The 15,446-nt window shown below is 45.4% G+C and overlaps 1 long non-coding RNA gene across 1 annotated transcript; it reads left to right on the forward strand.

Annotated features, from left to right (window-relative positions):
- The first annotated feature begins 1,343 nt into the window (after positions 1 to 1,343).
- Positions 1,344 to 2,983, forward strand: LOC310658357. Its single transcript, XR_014502269.1, has 3 exons — positions 1,344 to 1,382; positions 2,789 to 2,828; positions 2,938 to 2,983. It is a non-coding gene; the product is annotated as an uncharacterized lncRNA (long non-coding RNA).
- The last annotated feature ends 12,463 nt before the right edge of the window (positions 2,984 to 15,446 follow it).

The raw sequence follows: 15,446 nt of genomic DNA on the forward strand, positions 1-15,446 counted from the left end.
AAAGTGCATGTGAGTTTGACGTATAATAGCAGAGCAGCATGAACATTATGTCTCCATACCAAGCCATTGTGTGGAATCACAGTGTTCCCTTACTACAGCGTGATTCATGTGGGAGCTTGAATATAATTAGCTATTTATTTATCTTTTATTACAGTGTAGCCACATGTGAAAAAGGGGGCCTTCTCTCATTCCTTCCCTCCAGCTCTGAGGGCCTTCTGTGGTTCCCTCGTTGTGAGAGGTGAGGTTACAGGGAACCAGGAGAGAGCCTTTTCGGTAGTCTCGCCTGTTCAATGCCCTCCCGGAAGATGTGTGATTTTAAAAAGACCTCTGAAGGCAGTCCTGTTCAGGGAGATTTTTAATGTTCGTGCTTTTGCTATTTATTTATTTTTTGGGGAGCTGCCCAAAGTGACTGGGGCAACCCAGTCAGATGGGAGGCATATAAAACTGTTGTTTTGTTGTTGTTGTTGTTGTTGTTGTTGTTGTTGTTGTTGTTGTTGTTGTGTGTTCAGACCCAGAGACGTCCCCCTTAAATAAAGACACATTTGACTCAAATTTTAGTTTTGGTTTTGGGCAGAATTTAGGCCACAACTTTATTGATTACAGAAAGTGACTGGTTGCATAGGCTCTGGTTCAACTAGCTTCCTACACCCTTGCAGGCAGCGCTGACCCAGAGCTCTATCATAGGTCAGCCAAGGGTGAACACCTGAGGCAGGTGAAAAGCCTGGGAACAGACTCTGTTCTCTCCCCAGATGCTCCCCTCGATTCAGGCATGGGCACAACCCCCTTTTGGGGGTTGACCAAACCAAGTTGAGTCCTTGGATTCCTTCAACGGAATACCCTTCACATAGGGATGGCAAGACCGTTCTCCCATCCCTATCATATGAACCAGTGCCTAGTCACAAGCTTACAAGTTGTGATGATTTGCTACGCAGCAGGCGAAACCCAAATGGCAACAGCCAATCAGCCAAGTGGGGGAAATTCCTGCCGTGCCCCTGTCCCAACGACAGACGACACACAACGGCATAGCAACGTCAATCGCAAAATGCCCTAAAATTAGGGAGAGGTGGGCGGGTTTTCCGATGCACGAGCTGAAAGAGGAAGCTCTGGGTCATGTGCATGGGTATATATAGGTCCCTCGATCCGTTTAGACTGCACCCCATTGGCCAGATAACACCCAGCAATGAGAGACCTACCAATCGGGTGTTGTGGCTATCCAATAGACCCACCCACAACCAGGAGGTCGGTCTCCAGGTCTCACCGCCACACGTGCCCTCTTTTAGGGAGGACACAATTTATTATTACTACATCAGTTTCTATGTTAACTATTATCAGTGCTTCTTTTTAGGAAAAATGGTGCCGGTACTCACCATGAAGTTTTTACAGTAAGTGCCATGATTTTAACATTTGAAATAAAAAGTTGCTGGTACTTTATACCAGTGCTTTCCCCCCTAAAAATATGTTTAGAGGTACTCTCATTTTACCTACTCATATTGAAATACTGCCCCTCAATGTGGCCAAACTTAGATTCACAAAATGTTTAGGGGTATGTGTATCTCTGCGCTCCCCACCCCCCAAAAAGCACTGCTTTATACTCTTGAGAACCCCCCCGGGGGGGGGGGAGCCCTAGCTGCCATTATTGTTCTTATTTTACTCCACAGCCTTCAATGTACTTAGCCAGACCCTCACCCCCAAGTATTTATTGGTGGCTAGAGCGGGTAGCGCTGTGGGTAAAACCACAGTGCCTAGGACTTGCCGATCGTATGGTCGGCAGTTCGAATCCCCGCGGCGGGGTGAGCTCCCGTCTTTCGGTCCCAGCTCCTGCCCACCTAGCAGTTCAAAAGCATCCTTAAAAGTGCAAGTAGATAAATAGGTACTGCTTTATAGCGGGAAGGTAAACGGTGTTCCGTGTGCTGCACTGGTGCAGGCTCGAAAGAGCAGCAATGTCACACTGGCCACGTGACCCGGAAGTGTCTGCGGATGGCGCCGGCTCACGGCCTCTAGAGCGAGATGAGCACACAACCCTAGAGTCTGTCAAGACTGGCCCGTACAGGCAGGGGTACCTTTACCTTTAGAGCAAATGGAAGGCTCACAGCCTCTCTTCATACAAGCTGAGAAGACCAAAGAGTGGGGGGAAATCACAAAGATTTATATTGGAACCTAGCAATCCTGAAACTGGGCAGAGGCCCCTCTGTAATTTTGGCCTTTTTTGGAACACAATAGATATGTAATGATGCAAGTGATATTCTCTAATGAACATAATGACGTAAGTTGCAGTGAAACCACAGATAAAGAAGCACAGCCATGTTTTTTGTTGTGTCTCAAAAAACAAAAACAAAATAAAGACTTCAATTATGAATATTTAGATTGCCATGGAGAAATGTACGAGACGAACTAATTTGGAAGCAATTATTTGGGCACATTCTGTGCCGTACAGAGGCATTCAGTTGAGGAAAGTATCGAGAGGCATGTAACCATAGGATAAATAACCGTGCTGGGCCAAGTGTCTCAGACAAAGTGCTGCAGACAATAGATAACAAAAAAAGATAAAGAAGGAATTAGAAGAATTCTGCCTAAGGACAGACTGCACATGAACATCATTAAAAACATCTCAAGGGACTTGTAGTCAACTGGCTTAGACCTTTACCCTCATATAACTTGATTCCGGTTGATCTGGGGCAATCTAGCACCTCCCATAAAAGTTATGTAACTAATTATAGTGTGGGACTCTTTTAATGAACACACATACAATTGAAACTTATAGTGCATTCACCTCTACCCTCTCAAACAGGATTAGTTTATTCCAGTATGAAAGTGCTTCAGCTCAGAAGGTGAGACATGGGAGTAAATTACAAATTTATTGGCAGTGTGGCCAAAAGAGAAGGATTTTGCTGCTAAAGTTGCTGCAGGAGTAAACTGATGCTATCATGCTTCTTTCAGGCCTATTCTATCGGCAAGAACAGACCCTCCAAGTGTCCGTATATTCCAGGAAACGTCCCAGATTGACAGAAGCCGTCCCGATTTCTGGTTTGATTCCAGAATATCCCACTTCTCTTTAGGACATCCCTATTTTCACTGGAGAAATGTTGGAGGGTATGGAGCATAGCTATCAAGTGTCCCTTATTTGAAGGGACAGTCCCTTATTCCAGCACCATGTCCTGCTACTGTCCCTTATTGATGGATGTCCCTTAAATGTTCCTTAAATTTCAAAGGAAGCAGCTCCTCTCCCTCTCTCCCTGCCGGCCAGGGAGGAGGGAGGCTCCAACTGTGTTGCTTGGCTGTGTTGCTCACCCAATAAGAAGTCTAAGAATGACTGGGGGGTGGAGCTTGCATGCCTTATGTGTGGCTAGTTAATGCAAGCTGAGGGGTGTTTTGAATGCTGGACGCCATTTTGTTGCATGTGGTGCTGCAAACTTTGCAGTGCAAAGCCAGGCTGGGGAGACATCTTAAGTTGAGGCTGCATAGGTCTTGTGGTGCATGTGATTCAGATTCTATTCAGTTGAACCTTTGGTTACAAAGTTTGTTGGACAGTGTTCTCGAAGCTACCCAGCATGAGTTTGACCAGACTGCAGGAGGACAGGAAGACTGGAGTGCCTGGAACAGGTGAGGCTGCAGGTCCCTTATTTTGGCTGCAGGTCCCTTATTTTCAAGGCTGCTGGTCCCTTATTTTCAAATCTGTAAGTTCACAGCTATGGTATGGAGATATCCGATTCCCAATTCAATAAGGAACCATACAACCTTTCAAAGACATCTGAAGGCAGCTCTGTATAGGGAAGTTTTTTAATGTTTTATTATGTTTTTATATATGTTGGAAGCTGCCCAGAGTGGATGGCAACCTAGTCAGATGAGTGGTGCATAAATAAAATAATACTAATATTAAATACTAATATTAATACAGTACTCCCCCCCATAGGAAAACAGGGTTCCACCCCTGGTCAAGGCCTGGGCTTGTCTGGGAACCTCCGGTGAAAGGCCCTTGATTTGCCTTGAGAGAGTCTTTAAACCTATTTTGTTGACCACCAATATTACGCAAGCGTGTGCACGAAGTCAGCAGGCTCCCATGATCTTTCCTCGGGCTCATAAAGGTAAAGATAAAGGTACCCCTGCCCGTACGGGCCAGTCGTGTCCGACTCTAGGGTTGTGCGCTCATCTCACTTAAGAGGCCAGGAGCCAGCGCTGTCCGAAGACACTTCCGGGTCACGTGGCCAGCGTGACGTAGCCCAAGTCAATTAGATAGTGGAGTTTGTCATGGAGCCGCTTCAAGTCCTGGACCTGGGTGACCTGGAACTTCTCATGGCTGTCAACCTGGACTAGCGGTGATGGCAGGGCAATGCGACCCAGAAAATAGTCCGCATGGCAGGGCTTGAGCTGGGATACGTGAAACACCTGATGGATCTTCAGAGAGGGGGGAATCTCCAACTTGTAGGCGACCGGATTGATCTGTTGCAGGATGGGGAAAGGTCCCTGGTACTTGTAGTCCAGCTTAGCCAAGGGATGTCTGGTGTGGTGGTGCTCCAAGGACAGCTAGACTTGTCCCTGACCTGGAACGCGGGCCCCTGCTGATGCCGTTGGTCATTTTGTGCCTTATAATCGGCCTTGGCTCTCTCTAGGTGCTGTACCAGGTCGGCTTGTGTCTCCTGAATGTGGGAGACCCGATCATTGGCAGAAGGCATGAGAGATGCTGCCGGTGTGCAGGGGTGGTGGTGTGGGTGGTACCCAAGGTGGGCATAGAATGGGCTCTGTCCCATGGAGGCATGGCAGGTCTTGTTGTAGGCAAACTCGGCCAATGGAAGCAGATCCGACCAGTTGTCCTGATGGTAGCTCAGGAAGCAGCGGAGATATTGTTCCAGAACTTGATTAACCCTTTCCGTCAGGCCAAACTCAGAAAGGCCCCAATCCTGCGAGGCCCACCCAGTCACAGGGCCTGGCTGCTGCACGCACTCCTGACACATACTGCACAGGGTGCTGACCTCTCTGCAAATGCCAGGCATGCTGTTTCTGTGTGAGACAGGCTCGATATAAACATTAGAAGTCTGGCAACCTTGCCTAGTAAATGGAGCAATACTTTTGACCTGGTGCACTTCATAGTCTCTTTAGCTGCAGCTTCCAGCTCCATTTCCCAGCCCTGCAGAAACTCCGAGCTGAGGAATATGTCCTCTAAACCGAGATTTGGGCAGTCGTGGCATGGCTCTCACAACTCCTTTATATTATTACTGATCAAGAGTTCTATCAATCTGATAGCTCCTTAAAGAAAGAAGAGCAGCTGGGAGGTGAAGGAGCAACATACCTATTTTATTTTGTATTCTTTGGCCCAAATTCCTGCACCACAACACACGGCACAGACAGGACACACTTTTACCAGTTTCCCTATGCCTTTGTGCATTGTTGCCATTACAATTTTAGCAACCGATTGGTTGCATCTGGCCATGAATGTGCTTCCTGGTAATGTTGCCTAGATTGGACAAATGAAACTCAAACCTTCAGAAGGATCATGCATGTGATAAGGGTACTGCAAATCTGCATTCACTCGCTGGATCATCACTGGAAGAAGCAAAGATCACCAGTGTCGAAGCAATGATTCTTCAACATCAACTTCGTTGGACTGGTCATGTAGTACGGATGCCTGATTATCATCTTCCAAGCAACTACTCTATTCCAAACTTTAAAATGGAAAGCGTAATACAGGTGGTCAACAAAAGAGGTTGAAAGACTCTCTTCAAGGCAAATCTAAAAAAAATATAGTATAAACACCGACAAATGGGAAACAGTGGCCTGTGAGTGCTCCAATTGGAGAACAGCCTTTACCAAAGGTGTCATGGACTTTGAAGACGCTCGAAATCAGGACGAAAGGAAGAAATGTTCTAAGAGGGAGGCACGTTTGGCAAACCCTCACCGTGATCAACTCCTGCCCAGAAACCTCTGTCCCCACTGTGGAAGCACTTGTGGACCCAGAATCGGCCTCCACAGTAACTTACGGACTCACCGTTAAGATTGTGTTCATGGACACAGATATCTATCTATCTATCTATCTATCTATCTATCTATCTATCATCTATCTATCTATCTATCTATCTATCTATCTATCTATCTATCTATCTATCATCTATCTATCTATCATCTATCTATCTATCATCTATCTATCTATCTATCTATCTATCATCTATCTATCTATCTATCTATCTATCTATCTATCTATCTATCATCTATCATCTATCTATCTATCTATCTATCTATCATCTATCTATCTATCCATCTATCTATCTATATCTATCTATATCTATCTATATCTATATCTATCTATCCATCCATCTAGCTATCTAGCTATCTAGCTATATCTATCTATATATGGGAGGGGATGCCATCAGTCTCGGGCTGTTCCCATGGTTAAGTGTCCTTCTGAATGAAGAAAACAAACAAACAAACATTATGCATATTTTTTTGCTTGCCATTAACGTTAGAAAATGTTAGGGTTTTTTCCCCCTACAGGGCATTTGAAGAAGAATCAGAAGATGCCAACTTGTTTCAGAGAAATTAGATGGCATAAGGTCCCACTTCGTTTTCATCTACAGACTGAGGGTTGTCACAGACTATGAGGCACATTGGCAATAATATCTCATAAGTGCAGCCAGATGGCAAGTGTGCGCGAGGAGAGTTAATGAGCTTCAGTGACTTGTAAAGGAAGCTTGTGTATTCTGCCAGGAACTTCCTTGAATAATATATGGATCACGCCGATGAAATGTTACTTTTTCGAGTGCACAGCTTTTAGCAAAAAACTGGGCTTTCTCTTACCGATGTTTCCTATTGCCCTATCTTCTTTTTCTGTTCAGGTTTAGTTTACAAAACACACCAGTTTTGCTGGAAATAAATCAAATTTGGCCTATAATAAAGGGAGTGCATCACATCAGGAACCTTCTAGAACAGGTCATTGGCCTATCTTGTCCAGCATCTTTTTCTCACAGTGGCCAACCAGATGCCTATGGGAAGCTCATGGTGCTTATAGTAACAGGGAGTGGTCACTGGGACCATATAAAACCGGTCTTGAAAGACCTACATTGGCTCCCAGTACATTTCCAATCACAATTCAAAGTGTTGGTGCTGATCTTTAAAGCCCTAAACAGCCTCAGCCCTGTAGACCTGAAGGAGCATCTCCACCCCCATTGTTCAGCCTGGACACTGAGGTCCAGCTCTGAGGGCCTTCTGGCAGTTCCCTCACTGCGAGACATGAAGCTACAGGGAACCAGGCAGAGGGCCTTCTTGGTAGTGGCACCCACCCTGTGGAACACCCTCCCATCAGATGTCAAGGAGATAAATGCAATCTTTAGAAGACATCTGAATGTAGTCCTGAATACAGAGGTTTTTAATGCTTGATGTTTTACTATGTTTTTGTATATGCTGGAAGCTGCCACCCAGAGTGTTAGGTCCAGTCACAAATGACTCTGGGGTTCCGGAGCTCATCTCGCTTTACTGGTCGAGGCAGCCGACGTTTGTCTGCAGACAGCTTCTGGGTCATGTGGCCAGCATGACTAAGCCACTTCTGGCGAACCAGAGCAGCCCACAGAAACTCTATTTACCTTCCCGCCAGACCGGTACCTACTTATCTACTTGCACTTTGATGTGCTTTCAAACTGCTAGGTTGGCAGGAGCAGGGATGAGCAACGGAAGCTCACCCCGTCGCGGGGATTCGAACCGCCGACCTTCTGATCAGCAAGCCCTAGGCTCTGTGGTTTAACCTACAGCACCACCCACGTCCCCTGTACATTGAACATTATTATTATTATTATTAAGCAGGACATGAGCACAACAGTACTTGTGGAATTTCTGTAGTGCTCCATATCTCTTCCACAATGGCTCCCATATATAAATAGATATAGATAGATAGCTAGATAGATGGATAGATAGATGATAGATAGATAGATGATAGATAGATAGATAGATAGATAGATAGATGATAGATGATAGATAGATAGATGATAGATATTCTGTTTTACAACTTAGAATACTCATTTAAACATCCTTAAAATATCAATGACTTCCCTTCTTCTCTTTCCATGGTTCATTTTGCATATCATGAATTCCTGCATATTTTACATAAACTAAACCATTTGGTATTCCATTATTGCATCCATCAAAACTTCCTTACACCACTGAATTTACCTTAACGCTGCCAAACATCCCCTCCCAATTCTGCATACAGAAACCAACTGGGCTTGCAGATGCATCTTACTTTACGTATAGCATCCTCTGCCACATCTGAGGCAGCACATTAGAAGGTCATGTGGCAACAGAGGGAAACGGCTGGGGCGGTCAGAATTGCTTCTGCTGGCCCTGAGAATCCACCACCTGAGGCAGTTTCTTCACCCTACCCAATGGTAGAGCCAGCGTTGCTTCAGCAAAATGAAACATTCATTTGAGTGTGTTCCCATGGACATTTCTTGGTTTCTCTTATTTCAAATAAATCCTTTTAATACACATTGGAATACTGCAAATGTAAGGGGGGGGGGTGTTAGCTTACGGAGAAACATAGCTCAGGTATTCAATCTGGCCTCCAGAGACTTCACAATAGGCTCCCAGTCTCCTATCCTCCAAAATTTCTCTGATGAAAACTGGGACGTCCTAGTCCATCATCATCATAATTTTATTATTTATACCCTGCCCATCTGTCTGGGTTGCCCCAGCCACTCTGGGTGGCTTCCAACACATATAAAAACATAATAAAAGGTTAAACATTGAAAAACTTCCTGATACATGACTGCTTTCAGATGTCTTCTAAAGGCTGTATAGTTACTTCTCTTCTTGGCTTGGAGGTTGCATAATTCCATAATTCCAAATGCTGGCTCCCTCTGCCTAAAAGCGAGATGAGCACCACAACCCTGTAGTCGCCTTTGACTGGACTTAATCATCCAGGGGTCCTTTACCTTTTTACCTATTACGCTTCTTGTATTCTTAGGCTATCTATTCTTATGCTATATTCTTATGTTTCTATTGTTATGCTCTGTAAATTATGTTCTTAATGTTGTATACCACTCTGGGATCTTTGGATAAATGGCAGTATATAAGTGGAAAGAATAGGAATAAGTGCTATTCTTCTAGAAAATAAGGTGCCAGAACTTACCATGAACATCTCACTTGTTCTCTGAGAATGGCAATGGTGGCCACCTGAGAGGTGCCAGAACCCTAATAATAATAATAATAATAATAATAATAATAATAATAATAATAATAATAATAATAATAATAATATATTCATATGACAATAATGAGTTTCTTCTTTTCATCAGCAATGGATCCGTTCCACAGGAGCTTATAAGGAGCTTATAACAGCAGCTTATAAGGCGGGCCTTCTGAAAAGTCAACAGGTCCATCTGTGAACCAGCAAATAAATTGATTCAATTCTGTATCATCTCCAGGAAATGTGCCTGCGAGGTCAGCTGGGGAGACGTTGTCATTTAGCCAGCACCAGGCACTGCATGCGAGTGAGCCTTCGCATAGTGACCTTTCCTCCATCCCGAGCACTGAACATTCTTTCCACAGTCTGGTACGTGTGACTGCATGGTTAACTCTGTGACAGCGCGAGAACATTAAGTGGGTGTCAGTGACTAATGATAACTTGTCTTCAGGCTTTTATTTTCATGAGTCCTGTTCTGTGCATACACGTTAACAGCTGTAAGCCTGTCTGGTGAATGCTGTCGCTGTGGCACTTTGTTTGTGGGCTTGCTTCTTCTTCATCATCTTTGGTGATCACTCACACCTGAGTAAGATTGTCTTCCATGAACACTGTCTTAACAGTGAGTCCGTAAGTGACTGTGGAGGCCGATTCCGGATCCACAGTGGGGACAGAGGTTTCCAGGCAGGAGTTGATCACGGTGAGGCTTTGCCAAATGTGCCTCCTTCTTAGAACATTTCTTCCTTTCGTCCTGATTTCGAGCATCTTCAAAGTCCATGACACCTCTGGTAAAGGCTGTTCTCCAATTGGAGCACTCACAGGCCACTGTTTCCCATTTGTCGGTGTTTATACTATATTTTTTTAGATTTGCCTTGAAGAGAATCTTTCAACCTCTTTTGTTGACCACCTGTATTACGCTTTCCATTTTTAAGTTCGGAATAGAGTAGTTGCTTGGAAGATGATAATCAGACATCCATATGACATGACCAGTCCAACGAAGTCAATGTTGAAGAATCATTGCTTCGACACTGGTGATCTTTGCTTCTTCCGGTGATGATCCAGCGAGTGAATGCAGATTTGCAGTACCCTTATCACATGCATGATCCTTCTGAAGGTTTGAGTTTCATTTGTCCAATCTAGGCAACATTACCAGGAAGCACATTCATGGCCAGATACAACCAATCGGTTGCTAAAATTGTAATCGCAACAATGCACAAAGGCATAGGGAAACTGGTAAAAGTGTGTCCTGTCTGTGCCGTGTGTTGCGGTGCAGGAATTTGGGCTAAAGAATACAAAATAAAATAGGTATGTTGCTACTTCACCTCCCAGCTGCTCTTCTTTCTTTAAGGAGCTATCAGATTGATAGAACTCTTGATCAGTAATAATATAAAGGAGTTGTGAGAGCCATGCCACGACTGCCCACATCTCGATTTAGAGGACATATTCCTCAGCTCAGAGTTTCTGCAGGGCTGGGAAATGGAGCTGGAAGCTGCAGCTAAAGAGACTGTGCACCAGGCCAAAAGTATTGCTCCATTTACTAGGCAAGGATGCCAGACTTCTAATATCGAGCCTGTCTCACACAGAAACAGCATGCCTGGCATTTGCAGAGAGGTCAGCACCCTGTGCAGTATGTGTCAGGAGTGCGTGCAGCAGCCAGGCCCTGTGACTGGTAGGGCCTCGCAGGATTGGGGCCTTCCTGAGTTTGGCCTGAAAGGGCAAACAACAGACGGCCAGACGGAAAGGGTTAATCAAGTTCTGGAACAATATCTCCGCTGCTTCCTGAGCTACCATCAGGATGACAGGTCGGATCTGCTGCCATTGGCCGAGTTTGCCTACAACGCCTGCCATGCCTCCACGGGACAGAGCCCCTTCTATGCCCACCTCGGGTACCACCCGCGCCACCACCCCTGCACACTGGCAGCGTCTCTCATGCCTTCTGCCAATGATCGGGTCTCCCACATTCAGGAGACACAAGCCGACCTGGTACAGCACCTAGAGAGAGCCAAGGCCGATTATAAGGCGCAAAATGACCAACGGCGTCAGCAGGGGCCCGCGTTCCAGGTCAGGGACAAGTCTGGCTGTCCTTGGAGCACCACCACACTAGACGTCCCTTGGCTAAGCTGGACTACAAGTACCAGGGACCTTTCCCCCATCCCGCAGCAGATCCATCCGGTTGCCTACAAGTTGGAAATCCCCTCCTCTCTGAAGATCCACCCGGTGTTCCAGCTCAAGCCCTGCCATGCGGACTATTTTCCAGATTGCATTGCCCTGCCACCACCTCCAGTCCAGGTTGATGGCCATGAGGAGTTCCAGGTCACCCAGGTCCAGGACTTGAAGTGGCTCCATGACAAACTCCACTATCTAATTGACTGGATAGGCTATGGTCCCGAGGAAAGATCATGGGAGCCTGCCAACTTCGTGCACACGCCTGCGTAATACTGGTGGTCAACAAAAGAGGTTTAGAGACTCTCTCAAGGCAAATCAAGGGCCTTTCACCGGAGGTTCCCAGACAAGCCCAGGCCTTGACCGGGGGTGGAACCCCAATTTCCTATGGGGGGGAAGTACTGTCAGGAGTGCGTGCAGCAGCCAGGCCCTGTGACTGGTAGGGCCTCGCAGGACTGGGGTCTTCCTGTGTTTGGCCTGGAAGGGCAAGGCGCGGCTGCACAGGTGAGGCTTGACAGAAGACTCGTAGCACCTGGTGGCAAGGGCCGGGAGGGGTATATAAGACCAGCATTTCCCTCTGGGCCCAACGTACCAAGCCAGGACTCTGACTGCCCGTAACTGGGACAGTATGTAAAGGAACAACTCTGATGGCAACCCCGCTGCTACTGTGGGGGAAGTTAAAGAATCCTTGGTCACTTTCTCCATTCACATGACTGGTGGGGAACCTGTAACTGCCCAGATGTTGCTGAACTACAATTCCCATCAGCCCCAGGCAGCAGAGTCAATGGCCAGGGATGATGGAACTTGTAGTCTAGCAACATCCAAACAGTCACAGATTTCCCACCCCTGCTATAGAAGTCTACAAAGTTCCACAGATTTCACTGGGACTTACTCTGCTAAGTGGATCGAGAATTGCAGATTGAGGTATATAATAATGGAGCTATATTGCAGACCCTCCAGGTGTCCCTATTTTCCAGGGACAATCCCGGATTTACAGAAGCTGTCCCAGTTTCTGATTTGATCCCAGAATGTCCAATTTCCCCTTAAAGGTAAAGGGACCCCTGACCATTTGGTCCAGTTGTGGCCAACTCTGGGTTGCGGCGCTCATCTCGCTTTATTGGCCGAGGGAGCTGGCGTACAGCTTCCAGGTCATGTGGCCAGCATGACTAAGCCGCTTCTGGTGAACCAGAGCAACGCACGGAAACCCCGTTTACCTTCCCACCAGAGCGGTACCTATTGATCTACTTGCACTTTGACGTGCTTTTGAACTGCTAGGTTGGCAGGAGCAGGGACTGAGCATCGGGAGCTCGCCCCGTCACGGGGATTTGAACCACTGACCTTCTGATTGGCAAACCCTAGGCTCTGTGGTTTAACCCACAGCGCCACCCATATCCCCTGTACATTGACAATAAAGGTATTATTATTATTATTAAGCAGGACATGAGCACAACAGTACTTGTGGAATATCTGTACTGCTCCATATCTCTTCCACAATGGCTATGTTCTGCTTTCAGCGCTGGAGTCAGTATTCCTTTGAATACCAGACATCTGAAGGCAACCCTATTTAGGGAAGTTTTTAATGTTTGATGTTTTATCATGTTTTTAATATTCTGTTGAGAACCTCCCAGAGTGGCTGGGGAAACCCAGCCAGATGGGTGGGGTATAAATATATTATTATTATTAATCGCAGGTGGGGAGAATGATGTTATATTGTCAAATGAAATACTATGTTTCTGGTACTTGGCTTTATCTCATGCATGGTTGTTATGTCTCATGCTTAGGCAGTATTATGGAAAACACTTGAATGTCAATAAGATCCGCTGCTCATGTGACTTAAGTTTGGTCTCCTGACACTTTCTTGTTTGGAAGACAAAATAGCATGCAATCTAAACCTCTGATAGAGAAGTCGTGAAACTTTAAAGGGACTGCACCCATCTAAATGCACAGAGGATATGGTCAAATGTTCATCGGCTGGAAAGTATTTGAGATGCCCTCTCTTCACAGTGTAGTAATGGTCAATGCATCTATTCTGGACCTAACAGGTGAGAGATTCAGTTTCAGCCACAGAGGGCCTCCTCCAAATAAGAGTATGAGGTCACAACTTTCCCAGAAGGCACTGCTCACACCTGTGTGTGCTGTGCTGGCTGAGCAAAAACTTGCTAATCACGCATGTAGCAACTGGCCACAGCATGAGATATTTTGGTATCGCTTCGTCAAAGCCACCAGTATTGTTAGCAAGTGAGCACACAGCAGAAGAGCTGGAACTTGACTGATGCGATTGCAATGTAACTAACGTCGAATATGCCACACCAAAAAACACACAGAAGCAAACGCACAACATGTGCAGCTTGTGGGGCTGCTAATGCAACAAAAACACATGCCACCGAGAAGAAAATAACCGAGAAGTTGGGATGAGAAGAATTCAAGCGTGCCGACTGTATAACGAAATATCAAAGGTTAATGGTGTTTAATCCATTTGTATCAAATGCTATCAGCTAATTCAGAATATGAGTATTGATAAAATCAGCAATGATTCGTTTTAAAAAGTGCAAAGGAATAAAATTGCAGTCCTCAATAAATCACTCAAATCATGGCTACACATCTACTCACTGACAGCCCCAAAGTTCAGTTTTTGTCTTGCTCCTAGATTCATGCTGTTCCAAGGTAAAGGTAAAGGACCCCTAGACGGTTAAGTCCAGTCAAAGGCAATTATGGGGTTGCAGCGCCCATCTTGCTTTCAGGCCAAGGGAGCTGGCGTTTGTCCACAGACAGCTTTCTGGGTCATGTGGCCAGCATGACTAAACCGCTTCTGGCGCAACGGAACACCTGACAGAAACCAGTGTGCACGGAAACGCCATTTACTTTCCTGCCGCAGTGGTACCTATTTATCTACTTGCACTGGTGTGCTTTCGAACTGCTGGGTTGGCAGGAGCAGGGACCGAGCAATGGGAGCTCACCCCATCGCGGGGATTTGAACTGCTGACCTTCTGATCAACAAGCCCAAGAGGCTCAGTGGTTTAGACCACAGTGCCACCAGTGTCCCTTTCCCAAGACTTTGAATACATAGTTCTACAAACTCCGTAGCTCAAAAATCCTACGGAGGGACAATCTCCTGACACTCATTTTGAAAAAAACTTCAATTTCACCATAAGTACATAAGAAGAGGCTGCTGGATCAGGCAAATGGTCCATTCATTCCAGCATCCTTTTGTCCAATTCTCTTTTTAAGCCATCCAGGTTGGTCGCCATCACTGTCTCCTGGGCGAATGAGTTCCAATTGGAAGAATGTCTAGAACCTTCCAACAGTCAGCTTCATTAAATGACTTTGATTTTTCATATTATGAGAGTGAGAGAAAAAATTTCCTCCATCCACTTTCTCTGTGACATGCATAATTATAATTTTTGAAGATTACCAATGCTTTACAACTATGTTAAGAAACCCAAACAATGCTAGTCCCACAAACATTAAAATCAAATCATTTCCCAACAGAGCTTTAAAAATTGTATATATTTCCAATATACGTGAATCACACAAGCTCCTCCTTGTTACTAGAAAACATATCCTGCTCCTTTGACTTCCAATGTTATTATTAAATACTTTAATTATTATCCCCCAGATCTTTTTTTTTAAAAAAAGTAGCATACATCTTAACTTCATAAAGGGCTTTTCTTATTTTAATGACATTGTAAGACCCATTTCCTCAGAACTTAAACCTGAAGTGAACGTTAAAACTGAACGAATTGTCTCAGCTCTGTTTAATCACATGTGCCATTCCCTTTGACCAAGTGGATTGCCTTTGAATTCACTTTTTGCCATATGATGTGCACTTAACATACTGCAGATATATCTCTTTGAGATAGCAGAGGGTACATAGCTGCAAGTCGCTCGACAGTTGTGCCTACCAAAAAAGGAATTGGAAGAGGAATAACTTATGTCAGCTACAAGACACTTCTAATTCAAGTCCTGCTAAAAGACATTTTAGAACTCCGTGTGTCCCACCCAACCCCCCACATCACAGATGAACTGAGATGTCTTTGGCCTGTCCCTTCAACTTTGTATTTTGCCTGTAAACAGAAACTCTATCGCAGTCGGTCCTGACTCAGCAGCTGTCGTAGAACTAGGC

The sequence above is a fragment of the Podarcis tiliguerta genome (assembly GCF_965153285.1).
Source record: "Podarcis tiliguerta genome assembly, chromosome: 10".
NCBI lineage: Eukaryota > Metazoa > Chordata > Lepidosauria > Squamata > Lacertidae > Podarcis > Podarcis tiliguerta.